At 43.7% G+C, this 13,467-nt stretch overlaps 1 protein-coding gene across 3 annotated transcripts in view; it reads right to left on the bottom strand.

Annotated features, from left to right (window-relative positions):
* DNAJC10 (DnaJ heat shock protein family (Hsp40) member C10) overlaps window positions 1–13,467 on the bottom strand; it is a 646,899-nt gene that overhangs the window by 423,707 nt on the left and 209,725 nt on the right. The gene's annotated exons all lie outside the window — the stretch shown is intronic.

The raw sequence follows: 13,467 nt of genomic DNA on the forward strand, positions 1-13,467 counted from the left end.
CAATCTGCACTTAGCCACTGATCCCAGCTATAAGGTACACAGAAGTCAGAGTTAGAGCTCTACATGGCAATCCACCCTGTAAGGTGCTGTAAGAGATTCTACTAGCTCTTCCTTGAGCTCAGACTCAGGAAATTCCTCAAGTTTTACAGCAGGTTATATGTTAGGGGGGAATGGAACTTGGAAAGGTTAAGCAAATAGAGTACTCTAATTCCTAACATGGCAAAGAAATACACAGTCTTATCACCTTGTAAGCAGACTGGCAAAGTGTTGTCATACCGACTAAAGAGATCACACAGAAGTTAGCTTCAGAGTGTTTGTTAAGAAGCCCTATCTATTTGCCCTCTTACTGGAGGATGGAAAAGCAGAGTTGGAATGCCTTTACATTGCCTCAGTAGTATCCTTGATAACTAGTCCCACTGAATAATTGACTAAAGGATCTTCAGACATTTCCCCCAGGTATTCCATGAGGCACTTCTGAAGGATGGGATATGGAACAAGTTAGTCCATGCTGTTCCTCAACCTCTCCAACGAAGAGGCATCCAAAGTGGGAAACTGAGCTGACCATCTTATTCCACCTAGCAAAGAATGGCCACCAGGTCGTCTGAGCCCTCCATGCATCATGTGTAGGAGTGCTTTGCTCACCAGTACCAGCAAGTTTGAGCTCAAACAAGAGCAAGCATGCAAGTAGCACACATTAGATGTCAGTTAAAGAACCTATAAGCAGGAGAGCACCAGTCAGTGGTGGTGCATAGGGACAGTAGCCTGCAGAGGTCCCAGTTCTAGCTCAGGCCATACTCCACACCCATAACGCAGGCTCCCAACAAGATAGGGCAAGGGGAAAGCTCAAATAATTATTCTCCCAAGTGCAGTCCCCTAACATAGTAAGAGCTACAATAAGACAGGTGACAGGAACCCAGTCTTCTGGGGCTGACCAAGGCTACAGAAAAGCAGCTAAAGGGAGATGGATCATTAAGACCCTTCACAGAGACAACAGTAAGAGTCCTGAGTAAGCTGCCAAACACTCCCCAAAGCCAAATGTCATCCATTATGGCCTTTTTCCTAATCTCTTTCTTCATGAAGTACAACCTCAATGATGCCATCTTGTGTAGGCACACTCTTGAGCCTCTAGTCCTTCAGAAGCATCAGTACACTCAAAATGCCATCAGGAAATACAGTATTCTACTAAACATGCTGAGTCTTAAGAAGGTCTTTCTTGATATCAGACTTGAGGCTTTTCTAAAGTCTTCTTCAAAAGAGGAAGTGGGACTGGAATAGATGACACAAAATGTATGAGACCCAAGCACAAATGTGTCACATAAGTATACAGTCTTGCAACACTCAGTTGTAGGTTTGGAAAAGGCATCTGCCCCCCCCCATGAATGGAAAAGACAGAATCATGGCCCCCAGACAGCATTGATGGCTTAACATGTGACTGACTCCATAGCATGATAACCAAGGCTCCTCATCTTTCCAAGAAAATTTACCAGGTGTTTCTAGATAGAAAGCAAAGTTGCTCAAGGCCAATCCAAGCTTTTCCTCTTACACCTGACAGTGAAAGAGTCACATGTGAGGCTCTTCAGAATCCTCAAATTCAGCACATCAACCATAGAAAGAGGAAGTACTATTCTCTCATTTCCTGTGGAAAAGAGCTTCCACTAAGTATTGTGCAATGTTACCAATTCTGGGTGTTGGGAGAAATAGGAACCAGAGCTAAGCTACTTGTCAGCCAAGGGCAGAATTCAAGACAAAGTGGTCCATGCCAATCCCAGGACTGGCTTCAGGACAAACTCCTTAAGGTACAATCTCGCACCTGCAACTCAAGCTCCCAAAAGCAGTCAAACAGATGTTTGATGTCTAGTCCCTGAGATTTAAGCACTGGTGCCTTCCTCATTCTGTTCCTGCTGGCCCAAGCAAGCCCAGGGACATTTGAAAAGCAGAATCTTGAGTCCTAAGTACCATCAATCTTGACCAGGAGACTCAAGAAGTTCTCTTTCTAGGATCAAGATCATTTGAGAACATGGCCACACAAGAATCCTGGGATGTCACCCCACCGGCAGGAGCCAGGGGAACTCCTCCCTCAGTTTCCTCATCTTTCACCTAAGCAGTCGACAGACTGGTACTCAGACACTTGCTAGCCAACAGTAAGATCACCAGTCACAGGACATGGGAGAGAAGGGTGGTCAAATACCAGCCTTACTTCTAGGAGGGTCAGGCCTTGACCTGCTCTCAAAATATTTGTTGTTGTGGTGATGTTCCAGTGTACACCTGTAGCTTCAGATAGAACCATCCCTTCACCACACACACACACACACACACACACACACACGAATTTCTGACAGCTTCAACAATTTTTGTCATGGTGAAGATTAAACGTTTCTCCCTTCATAACTTTCCAGTAGCCAGGAAGAACAGCTGTCATTTCTAGCTGCTGTAAATGCTTTGCAATATTTGCGCAAGTGCACTTGTAGTTTCAACTAACACTCCAACAATTACAACTTCCAGTGACGTTAGACATGTGAAAACCTTATCAGTGATAAGAATAATCAGGATATAAACTGTGAATATAGCAATGCTTGGGATGAAATCATATGACAAAAAAATGACATTAAGCTACAGATTAAAGTATACAGAAAATGTGTAGACATTAACAAGCTCCGCCACTCTGCATGTATTACCTGTAACATACCATTGGGAGAAGGGTTACAACTGTGATACGATTTCCCTGTCAGATCTAAACCAGAAGTTATATGTTTGGATACAGTTTATTTCCTAACAAACATCTGGCACAGGCTGATATTACAATATTTGTTTAAAGCTAGTGCTGAGGGCCTTCTGAGTAAAGAACAGTACCTTGGCAAAGACGCAATCATTAATTAAAAAAAAAAAAAAAAGAACATTTCAATGCTGCAGCTGTTCTGCATGTGAGCATGTCAGCTACATAAACCTATTTTGCATCCGGACACCAAGAATAAATGTTTAATAGCAAAGTTTTATTATTACATGCACATAACAATAACCTCATGTCAGTAAGCCAAAAAGAGCACTTAAAGCATACACACAAGTGAGTGAAAACACCACTAAAGGTAACATAACTGGGAGCTACGGAAATATAATGTTACAAGAACTACAATAGCATTTCCATCTGAATGCCACAAGAGGTCGTAATCCTAATACATCAGTGAATACAGAGCTAGTGTTAAGAAGCCATCCCATTTACGTCTCTTAAATGCTCTTAACCTTATTACAGTACTCTATAAAAACTCATATTAATTTCATATCATATTTATTGTACTATTTGCTAATGTTTAATATTTAACACTTTTTGTAACACATTTTAAAGTAGCCTTAGTCTACATAATTTTAAACATATAACAAAGAGCAAATGAAATTATACATTTAAACATCAAAGTATTTTGTTTTCTCATATGATTACATTATTTGCTCAGATTCCTTGTAGTTAGCTTCTATTTCATATAACTCATATGCCCCCTTTGTCTCCTTTTTAACTTGCAGCTCAGTTTTATGTGCAGCCATTATATCCATCTGTTGACCCAGAAGTTCTCGAACCCTCATATTTCTGCTTACACTTTCACTTTATTCTTCCTATAATGCATAGCCAGGGTGAGTGTTTGTTAATATACAGTTTCTTGTTTGCTGTCTGTTGCTTTGTCCATCACAGCTGTACTTCATCTACTTTAACTTGGCTTTATTCTTGATTTCCATATCCTTGTTATTGCAAACAATAATATTAAAAGTAAACAATACTCTTCTGTATTTTGTCTCATTTGAATCCCATTTAGCACTTAAGATAAACACACTTTCTGCTAAATCTATTAAATACCTCATTCTAAACTTCCTGTGCAAGTCCTGATCATGACCCAAAATTATATCCACATTTTCTCCCGCCTGTGTAGGTTATTCAGCTGAAGGGAAATCTTTTATAGCTTACCTGTTGTATAAAATTAATTGTGCAAATGCTCCAAAGCAAAATCCTAAACCTTCTGCATTGTGTGGCATTTGCTGGTGCCAAGCACACCTCACTCCATTGTTCCCAATTTATAATGATCACAGTTCTCTTTTCCAAGTCCTGTTTTATTCTTTCCTAATGGATTCTCTCTCTTGTAAGATACTATAAGCTCTACTTAATATATTAAGTTCAGCTTCACATGTTCTAGTCTATCAATTAAAAAAATGCAGTTTGATGTTTCATTTTTTACTTCCTCTTGTTGTCCTTTTCTGTCTTGTCGTAATTTCCACCTGAAGGTCTTGGCTGGCATTTCAGCACATTTCTTTGTTGAATGCCATAGGTCTCAGTTTCATAGGTGAGTACTAGGCTAATGGTCCTGGAGCCTTTACAAGTCTAGCCCATAGACGTCCCCTGGCATCTCTTGTTCCCCCTCTCAAATAATTATCTCCTCTCTATTATAGGTTCATTGAAATATACTAGGCTAACAACCACTAGGGCCTTTATAAGCCTGGCTATGCAACGTTACTGTGCCTTAGAGGTTATCCTAAAGGGTGTATGCTAGCTAGGGCATGACTTAATGGCTGCCTCTGCCCATCAGAGACATGGATGTAAAGACCTGAACTGAATTTTCAATTTCCCATCCACTGGTGCAGGTTATGCTTAAAGAAGGTTAGAGATGGGCTCAGCTTCACATGGATGTGAAATTATTCCAGAGAATGAGATTTCTCTGAGATGCATACCTGTTCCGCCAACCTGTCCTATTTATGTTGTAAGCAAAGTTTAGGTCCTTAGATCTGCATTCTGATGCTATTCATTATACAGATATGCTAAAGGTCCACCAGAGCGGGATCCTAAGGTTGCCTTGCATGTCATCAGACAGAGAGAGCACTTCTCAACAGTCTGTTAGAAAACAGGGCTTTGAGGCGATCTGTACAGGGCACTGTGTTTATGCCCTGTATTCCTTCTGAGAGGAACCTCTGGACATTCCAGCTGTTGCATGTGCCTGATCAGGTACATACTGAAGGGGGCATTATGCTCAAGGATGGGTCTGATGAGGGCAAAATGAAGTACACAGTGACCTCCCTGGGCCTAGATGTCATGCCATTTACTTATAAGTTGAGCAACATAGAATAACCTTCTTACTACCTTAGGTATGCTGGTCAAAGTCCAGTTTACTGTCTACATGCATCTCCAAATCCCGGACTATCACGTCTACTCTTAGGGGTGTTTTATCGATGAGGTAGTTTCCCCAGAGTGTCCAACTTCCCAAAATGTAGTACTATGCATTTCTTTAAGCCATGGCTTTGAAATCAGTCATTGGTTTGCATTAGACATTCCTGTAAGATGCTAGTATCTTGGGCGGATTCTATGACTGCTCTTAGTTTGCAATCATCAATCAGAGATCCCTGACGTTGGCCTTGACTTCCAATAAGTAGATGCCAAAGAGGAGCTGACCCAGCACAGAGCCCTGTGGACTCCTGGTCTCTTTGTGGAGGTGGTCACTCCAATCTTGACTTCCTGGGTTCTGTCAGTAAGCTAGCAGGCTAACCAGCTACTTCTGCATGTTTGCCTACAAATCTTCCACTGGAAATAGCTATGCAGAGTTTGCTAACTTTCTGTAGTATCATGTTTCTGTATTTCTTTCCTACACTCCATTCTCTGCCTTCTTTTCCTAGAGTTTTTGCAAAATTTACTTTTGTCATTCCTTTTAATTTTTTATCGGTTTTACTATGCCAGCCCAGCCCTTCACATTCCCACTCCAGAACAGAGTAGAAGAGAAAGAGGAAGAGTGAAAGGACTGCAAGAGGAACCACACAAACATCTACAGTTGTGATATGTGGGACTGCACAATAGTAGTATAGTTCACAAGTGTCACTGTTGCAATTATAACCTGCAGAGGAGACTCTCTTTTCTAACCTAAACTGGAGTGGCTGGCTTACTGTTCATATGAGAACCTGAGGATGTAAATCAGGACAGCAAAGGCAAACCTAGCCACTGCACTACATATCATAATCAACCTGTAGTGTACATGAGAAATTTTAAACTGAAGACCAGGTCACTGCTTCTGGAATGCCCTAGCACTAACCCCTTTCAGGAAAGCAGTAGTAGCTGTAGTGCCCCTTGCTGACAGTCTTTTGAACTCAGTGTTCTGCCACAAGCTTTACAGCAGACTTTAACACAATGTGCTAGCCGCTGCAGTTTTCTTTACAAACACATTTTGTTCATTTTCTGTAAAACAGACAAACAGCTGATCTGCTTTTCTGAAAGCTTTAGTTCTATACAGACAGAAAGAATAGCTGCGTAAAATCTTACCATAACCATAGATGTCCTTCTATTCCATATTGCAGTATTCACAACCATTGGGTTAGCCATCGCCTAGCGACCTGAATGTCTGGCCAGTATACAAAAGCTTTAGTCACTGCAAGATACGTGGGATGTCTGACATTGGCTGTAGGCAGCGTGGGCCATAAAAGTGACGTCTGCATGTACCTTCCTCAGAAATGAGTGCCCCAATTCAGACCCCAGTCCCAGGACAGCTGTACGGGTCCTTAATCAGCCAGCAAGCCCAATTTTTTTTTTAATAGTGGGTAGGAGGGTTGGATAAAATACTGCAACATGGAAGAGAAGGACAGCTATGGTTATGGTAACACTTTACACAACTATTCTATGTCCTTCTATTTTCATTTTAGACAGGCTGTAGCTGCTGGCTCAAATGGAGCAACAGTGAATTTCTGCAACACATATTTCAAGTCCCAGGGTGGTGGAACTGGCCTCCTGGGAGGCATGAGGTGTAGAACTCCTTTCAGGAATAACTTCACTTGAAGTCTAGAAGCCAGTGAGGGGTATAGAGGCAGACATGCAGAAACAGCAGCAAAGTGGACCTTAACAGAGGAATTTGCCAACCCTGCCTGCAACAATTCACACAGGTAAGACAGCACCAAGGGGAACTCTACTTGAAATGGGTCTAGCTTGTCTTTTTAGATACCAAATATAGAGCCTTTTCCACTTGGACAGATAGGATCTCCTGGTAGTGTGCTCCCTGGCCTCCTGCAGGACATTTAGCAAGTCACAGGGTTAGGTTCAGGGATTCCACGTGGGAATCAATTAGGAATCCCTTGTCCTTTGTAATTAGGTCCCCTCTGAAAGGTAATGTATGATGACTGCTCCTGCCTAATGCAGAAGGAGGGGGAACCAGTGCCATCTAGGCCAAAATGGGGTCACCAGCAAGACTTTTTGTTTGTCCTGTTGAATTTTCATCAGGACTTTCTGTAGGAGTGGGAAAGGGGGAAATGCGTACAGAAACATCCCCTTCCAGGAGATAGAGAAGGCATCTGTTGCCCTCTCTGGGGGGGGGGGGGGGGGGCTGGGAGCCCTGGTACAGAACTGTGGAAGTTGCCTGTTCAGAGGGGAGGCAAACAGGACTATTTGTGGTGTACCCCACCTGTGGACTATATCCAGAAACACATCCCCATATAGAATCTATTCATGGGATTGTGACATGAATCTGCTCAGGATGTCTGCCTGCGTATTCTGAGCTGAGGGGATATAGACAGCCTGCAGAGCTACGCCATGCTGGACCACCAATTTCCAGGCCTGGAGTGCAAGTTTCCATAGCAAGTACGACCTTGTTCCCCCTTGTTTGTTCAAATACCACAGAATAGTAGTAATGTCCGTGAACAACCTCAGGGGTCCTTGCTTCAGAACAGGCCCTAAGAGCAAAGATTAAAGCTATCATCTCTCTGATGTTGATGTGTTCCCTCTTGGAGGGGGCCTGTCCATGTGCCTTGCACCTCCAAGGTGCCCACAGCAGCTCCCCAACCCAGGTCTGAAGCATCTGTGTACATTTCCTGGACTGGAGCTAGGGATTGCAAAGGAAGTCCTGGATTCAGAGAGACTTGATCCACCCACAAAAGGATCTCCTTCCTTAGGCAAGGCAGGAAGGGAATGGTGTGGTCCAAACGGTGGGGGTGTTGGGTCCATGTGGACAACACAGAAGTCTTCTCATGTGGAGTTTTGCCAGTGGCAACATGGAGATTGTGGAAGCCATATATCCTAAGAGTCTGAGGTATTCTCTTACTGTCACTGCCGTGGCATGGATGACAGGCGAAAGGTATTCCTTTAGACTTTCCACTTTTTGGGTGGGAGAAATGCCTAGAAGTTGACTGTGAAGCCCAGAGACTACAGAACAGAAATGACTGTCCAGAGATGGTTCTGGACAGTTCTGTAACAGTCTGCCTGGATCAGGTCATCATCCAGGTATGGGAAAATCTGTATCCCTTGGACTCTGCAATAGGCTACCATTGGAGCCCGGCACTTGATGAATACCCTTGGAGCCACATACAGTCCAAAGGGTAAAGCAGAGAAATACTAATTTGAGAAACCCACAGAGAAGTGCAAGTACTTCCTGTATCTGGGTTTGATGGGGAAATGCAGGTAAGCATCTTTGATGTCCGGGGCGGTAGGAAATGCCTGAGGCATTAACAGAGGAAAAAGAATTTGAAGGGTGAGCATGCGGAAAATAGGTACTTAAATAAAAAGGTTGAGATGTGAGAGATCCAGAATGGGTTTCCATAGGCCATCCTGTCTTGGGACCAGAAAAAGTCTGGCGTAAAAGGCCCTTTCTTTTTCTGATGCAGGGACTGATTGGATAGTCCCATGAGAAAGAAGACTGTCCAAGATTAGTTGGAATAGGGGCAGCTGGTACTTTGTTGACTGAAGGATGCCCCTGAACACAGGAGGAATGACCAAGTCATGAAATAACCTTTTTCTACGATAGACAGGGTCTACATGTCTGAGGTGATGCTTTCCCAGAATGGGAGACAGTGAGAAAGTCTCTGGTGAAAGGGAATATGGCCTGGGGGGGGGGGGGGGGAGGCAGGAAGTCAGAGACTACCTGACTTGTCCTAAAATGAAAGTTTCTGGGTTGGTATGTGTTCAGGTCTAGTAGGTGGCTGTTGCTTTGTGGAACTCTTTTTACCTATAACAGAAGGAGTAGGAGCAGAATTTTTCTAATAGATTGGGTCTAAGAAAAGTAACTTCTGTGAAATTTAGAAATTGGTGACAAACAAATGTTTTTGAGTCCTGAAGTTCTTTCTCCTTCTGTTCAACGGCCTTGAAAATTTCTGACACTTGGGGGCCATACAAGGCAATATTATCCAGGGGGGCATCAATACGCTTAGCCCTAATATCATCAGGAAGGGGTTGTAGCATCAACCAAGAGTACTGAGGCAGAGGCTGCAAACCTGGCCGAGGCCTCTGCAGCATCATAACTGCATTTAATTGAGTGTCTTGTCACTTGTGAGGACAAGGAGACCAGACTGGAAATTTGGGACTTTGTGGCCAAATCAGGGAGGCCATCCAGAAGTTTATAAGCCCGAGATAAAAGGGCTATAGAGTACTTGGACATATGTGTCTGGTAGTTGATAGCTATAAAGGCCAAGGATGCTGAAGAATACACCTTCTTGCCAATGCTCTCCATAGTTTTGTTGTCCTTGTCAGAAGGAAGGACTGAGGTAGAGGGTAGCAGTCTGGAGGGTTTGTCTGCAGAGACAGAAATGGTACTAGGATCTGCAACAGGACACTTAAGAAATGTTACCCCTTCTGGGACCTTATAAAATCTGTCAGGTCTTCTAGGAGCAGGGAGTTGAGATTCTGAATTTTTTAAAGCTGCAGAAAAGGCATCTAAAAAGGCTGACAGGACTGGGGGAATTGTGGAAGGTACAAGGGTATCCATTTGCAGGAGTTCATATCATCTCTTTTGGACTTCAGTCATTTCTGTGGAGACCCATTTAAAAAATTATCTTATCCAAGAGACTGTTTCTACAAAGGTCAGGTCCTCCCCAGGGGAGTCTCCCTCCACAAAGTCCTCCTCTGGGGAAACATAACCTAGAGCGGATGGCATCTGAGAAGTATAAGACGGAGAATCCTCAGAAGAGGAATCGGAAGAGTCCTCAATCTCTAATACAGGACGTTCTGCAGTCTTGGGCATAGGGCTGACAAAAGGAGTGGCAGTCATAGGAGAAGCAGCCAAGGAAGGCCTAAGGGCCATAAAGGCATTAAACAAGCTTTGAGAGAAAGCTTGCTAATCAGGCACACTCTCAGGAGGAAAAGTGCCATGCTTAGTTTTCTGTTTCTTTTTTTAAAGAAGTGAAAGGCCTAGAGAGTGCAAGGCCTAAGGTAGGCCTCATCTCAGAAGCCTCAGTAGCAGAGGAAGGACCAGTCTGATGTACGCAGTGAGCTGAGGTTCCTCCTCCTTCTCTGTACAGAATGTCTGCATAACCTCTATGGACGTGCTTTCTGAGGTTGGTTCTGCAGCCTCTGGAATGGTACCCGCTATACCAGAGTCGGCTGGTTCTGTACATTTTTCCATGCAAACCTTGGAGCAGCAGTAGTCTCAGGCTTTGAAACTTTGGCCTTCTTTTTCAGTGGCTCAACTGTATGACCGGACGACCCTTCCATCTCAAGAGCCAGACGTTTGAGTCATTGGTTCTCCAGACAGATGTTACGGGCATGCAGATGGCTGCGAAGGGTCTTTGGAGCAAAAGCTTGACAAATGGTGCAGGGCTTTATGGTCGTGGTTGGGCCCTAGGCAAAATAGACATAGGTTGTGGGTGTCCTTATGAGGGATTTGACGTCCACATCTACACTTTCAGGGTGACAAGAACCTGGCCAGTCATGCAGTGACAAAGAAAATAAGAAAAAGGGCCCCAACGAGGTACTTAACTTTAATTGCAGGATCTGACAGCAGGATGAGTTGATGTTCGACTGATGGCAGAGATGTTCTGAGGAAGGTACATGTAAATGTCACTTTTATGGCCCACGCTCCCTACAGCCAACGCAAGTCATCCCACATACCTTGCAGTGACTAAAGCTTTTGTATACTGGCCAGATGTTCAAGTCGCTAGGCAGAAGCTAAACCAAAGGTTATGCATACTGCAACATGAGAATAGAAGGACATCCTCAATTATCTATACACATCAAGGAACAAAGGATGCTTCCTCCCCCCTTCTTTGGGAATTAGAAAAAAAGACTAGAAACTGAATTGCCTGGTTTAGTGCTACTGCTAATGACTTTGGCACTGAGGAGAGGTTAGTGTGCAGACTCAAGTCTGTGTTGATGGATTTGAAAGAATTTCTCTTTGCACAAGACAGCCAGTAGTAAATTCTCCTTCTAGCAGAGGTGGCAGCTGTAAGAAAATTCTTATCTATAAAGCAGGTTTAGAGATACAGAGATTAGAGAGCTGGTTCAAAAGATGGCAAGGTCAGTTTTTCCTGTAAAAAATTCGGGTACAAAAATGAAGCCAAGTCCTTCTGAGACAGAGGACGACCTACAACAACTGCTTCACAGGGGGTCTAGACACCAGTGGGGGATTTACAAGCAAACATGAATAAATAGTTGAAACATACTTTTACAGAAGCATAAGCTAAACCTGAAAAGAACAGCTCAGCAGGCAGTGGAAAACAAGTGGGACATCTTGCTTACTGTGGCTACTTGTTTCTGATGTGTCACCAAATGAAGCATCATTTCCATTTAGCTACATATGGTTTCCTTTTACTTGATCTTCTGGCTTCCCTAATGGATTTTTTAGAATGGGTTCAGGAAAAGCTTCAGGAAAAAAAATGGGGGCCAAAGGGGAACACATTCAACTCTTTCAAGATGCTAGCTTGGCATTGACAGTTTGGGTGCATTTGGGATCCCCTGCACAGTGTCAAGAGGTTCACATGCGGAGTCAACAGTACAAGGCTTATGCCTTGCTACCCGAATCAGGTGACAAAGAGTGCTGCCTGGGTTAGAACAGGGCAATTATGATCATGTCTGCCCTGTCCCCTTTCAACTTCTAAAGTGCTCTGAGCAGGAGGGTCATGGGAGGGAAAACACAGAGCACCAGGCCTGCTGAGTCTAGGGAGAAGACATCTACTGCCCAAATGTGTATGTCTGGATTTCTGGAGCAGAATTTTTTCAGTTGCCTGATGTTCGTGAAACAAAGCAATCTACCTCAAATACACCCCCATCAGACTGTGAGATCTAAGAATCTGGTCTGCCCCCTTCTAGCATCGATTTGTGGGGATTTGTTAAGAATCTGCTTAAATAATCAGCCATAGATTTCTCCTGTGGTAGTATATAGGTTGCCATCAGGAATAAACTGTATTCAAGGGCCAGTTCCAAAGCCTGCATGGCCAGCCTGCAGAGATAAAAGTACATTTCTCCTTGCTTGTTTATGTACCACACCCACTGGGGTGGTGCCTGTTAAGGCATTCAGGCCCCAGGTCACCAGACTGTCTTGAAGGTTTTGAGAGCCTGAACCACTGCCATCACCTCTTTTATGTTTATGCACAGCTCTAACTCTCTGGGATTCCAGCTGCCATGCAATTTAATATTCAGTGTATGTGCCACCACACCATATCAGAGGTGTCTATGGTCAAGATCATGTTTGGAGGAAAGCCACACTCAAGCAGTGTAGAGGAATAAAGCACCAATTACAGCCCAGACAATGCAAGCTTGAATAGTGGGTCTACTGTTTAAAGCTAGCAGGGGAGAATATACGCCCCATCCTGCGGAAAGGTGAGGAGTAGCAGGATACATACTACTATAATCCATCACAGAAGGGATGGCAATACATGGCAATCCTGAAGGCAGTCTTTCCTCTCACCAATCCATAATATGGCAGTAGCCCTAATTAGTATGTGCCTGGATGATGCAGGTAACTCGCCCCTTCCCCCTGACCCTGGGGACAGAGGTATGTCATTCAGACCTGCTCAGAGCCATGCTACCATCAAGGACACAATCAACCTTCACAGCTACCTACACGTTACAAATGGACTTGAGCCAGGTGGGAAACTTGATGGCCAGCATGCATGGTGGTAAAAACAACACAGAAAAAAAAATACTTTGTTTTGGGGTAAGCCATCTGAATGGCATGTCAAGAGTTCTTTCTGAAATTTTATACTATTCATGTTTTCTCCTCCCACATGATAGGAATGGAATGGTATACTCTAGGGAGTGAGAATGTTGTTTTCTGGTATTCTTTATGGACAGCATATGTTTCCTTGTGTGCAGTTCAGCAAGAGGATGTTAGTTTGGATGTGAAATACAGTCTGTACTCCTTGAGACCATCTGTAATATCATTTAGTCTGAAGTTATGTTTGACCAGTTGTGATAAGAGGCAATCACCTCTTCTGGGGCATTGAGGGGGAGAGACAGAGAGAGAGATGGAGGATCAGAGTGGGAACTTCCAGGGGTACTCTTTACTCAATGCTTTTCAATTACAGGCCTGGCCTAACTCTGGACTTAGAAGCACTTGAAGTGAACTCACATGTGGCAAAAAAGAACTGAGGATGATGCGAGCAAAGGCCACCCCCTTTACTAAGTATGCGAAGATGTCTGACATAAGGAAATGTCAGCTCAGTCATAGGGGTGGGCACTCTTCTCTGGAAGTTAGGCCTAGCATTGGACTTATAAAGCCACACATTTCTGCTACTAGCTAAGTGACCCTTAAGAAA

This window comes from Protopterus annectens, chromosome 6.part0 (assembly GCF_019279795.1).
Source record: "Protopterus annectens isolate FY-2018-M chromosome 6.part0, PAN1.0, whole genome shotgun sequence".
NCBI lineage: Eukaryota > Metazoa > Chordata > Ceratodontiformes > Protopteridae > Protopterus > Protopterus annectens.